The 2258-nt window shown below is 35.4% G+C and overlaps 1 long non-coding RNA gene across 1 annotated transcript in view; it reads right to left on the minus strand.

The window, feature by feature from the left end:
* LOC106883190 (uncharacterized) overlaps positions 1-2258 on the minus strand; it is a 21978-nt gene that overhangs the window by 4769 nt on the left and 14951 nt on the right. The window contains exon 2 of the long non-coding RNA XR_001411090.2: positions 1016-1141. This is a non-coding gene — a long non-coding RNA (uncharacterized LOC106883190). The remainder of the gene's footprint in view (positions 1-1015; positions 1142-2258) is intronic.

Below are 2258 nucleotides of genomic sequence, written 5' to 3' on the forward strand. Positions count from 1 at the left end.
TACATATGCAAATACATATATTACATCGGTTGAATGTTGAAAATTAATAGACATATATTAGACGAGAGGGGCGTGCGTATTAGTGTATGTACGTTTAGGAATATACGTATCAGCATACACACTTACACACACACACACACACACACACACACACACACACACGCAGACAGAGATCACATATAATATTTATGTATATGTATTCCTATATATGTACTTATGTATATATGAGTTGCATGTATATGCATATATACGTGTGCGTATATATATATACGGGCATATATATATATACGGGCATATATATATACGTACGTATACGTACATATGCACATACGCGCGCGTGTTCTTTGCGATAAACATATGCCGAACATTTTCGAATAGGTTCTTAATTTTAGGAGAAAAAATTTCACGTATAGTAAACAAAATAAGAAGAATATATACGTATATGTCTGTGTGTATGTATGTGTGTGCGTTTCCGTGTATGTGTTTATGCATGTTTCTATGTATGTCTGTGTGTTTGCGCAACCGAATCCCGGAAAGAGAGAGAGAGAGAGAGAGAGAGAGAGAGAGAGATAGAGAGAGAGTGTGTGCGTGTGCGTGTGTGTGTGTGTGCGTGTGTGTGTGTGTGTGCGTGTGTGTGTGTGCGTACGTGCGTTCGTGTGTACGGGTATGCATATAATGAAGCATTGCGGTTATATTCCGTTACTCCTCAAATTTTCACTTAAAGCGGTTGATCTCGTAGCAGTTTATGCTACATAAATCACAATATGGTGAGAAATGCTTATCTTCTTTTATTCTTTTACTTGTTTCAGTCATTTTACATCGGCCATTCTGGAGCACAGCCTTGAAAACAATCATGAACACAAACACATACACACACACATATATACATAAACAGACACGCACTATATATACATACATATATATATATATATATATATATATATATATATATATATATATATATATATATATACAAAAGGGATTCTTACAATTTTCATCAACAAAATCTACTCACAAGGCTTTGGGTGACTCCAGCTATAGTAGAAACCACTTGCCCAAGGTGTCACGCAGTGGAATTGAACCTGGCACCATGTAGCTGGGTGGCAAGCTTCAAACCACACCACCACGCCTGCGTCTATGACTGAAACCAGTAAAAGAATAAAAGAATATATTTATGCTAGGTGCGAAAGATATTTGAGGACAGATTCATGATTATAAAATAAATCAAATATATGATATCAGATAATAATTTTATTTATCAAAAAATGCTATGAGGATAAAAACAAACCTTCTTTTCTATAATGTTATTCAATAAAGCCACCTTCAGCTTCAACAACAGCTTTTATATGAGATCTAAATCATCTTCATCCTCGAATCAAGTGGTCCTGGGTCATTTTGACCATTTTTCTGACTATCGCAGCTTTCATAGAATCTCAACAACGCCCCACATTTACCAGTCCAATGGATTGAAATTTGGGGAATTAGGAGGCCAAATGTTAGGAGTTATTTGATCATGAACATTTTCAGCCATCCATTCCTGTGTTACTAAAGTCATGTGTGATAGTTCAGAGTCTTACTGAAACACATATGACCTTCCATTGCATACACTGTCTATCAAGAGCTCAACAATTATATCCAGGACCTCAATGTAGGCGGCAGAGTGGAATGAAGTAAGGAGGCATCACATGTCCTTCATTGCTGACAACCCCTAAAGCCATGACAGTTGCAGGAAATTTTGTATGCATAACACCTGGAACTTCTGAAGGGTCTACACATAACCATCCGTCATTTCTTGTTAACTTCTTTATTTTAGTCGAAGTTTTTCTCGTTTGAGAAAAACCAAATCAAATCTTCTCCTGCTGGTTTTTTCAGCTTCTTTAAGAGCCTTTTAGATCTGATGTAGTGATTTTCTTTTGCTTTTTTTCAGATAAATTGACCTTTTCTCATCATATAAGACATATCTGATGTTTTCGTGGACAACATTTCTGATTATTACTTCTGACACATGGAGATCTTTTGCAATCAATGGTCTGTTGAACTTGCTGGATAAATTCAGGTGTTCTGATAATTTCAGAGCATTTAGAATGCTTTTTATGGTTTGATACTGGTGTTTTCAACTTCAGTCTCTAGCTCCTTACAAACTTTGTAGACGAAAGATCTGGCAACTTTTAAAAATCGAGATATTTCTAAATCGCTGTGCTCAGCCTTTATAACCACAATAATTTAAATATATATATATATATATATATATATATATA

Source organism: Octopus bimaculoides, chromosome 19, assembly GCF_001194135.2.
Source record: "Octopus bimaculoides isolate UCB-OBI-ISO-001 chromosome 19, ASM119413v2, whole genome shotgun sequence".
NCBI lineage: Eukaryota > Metazoa > Mollusca > Cephalopoda > Octopoda > Octopodidae > Octopus > Octopus bimaculoides.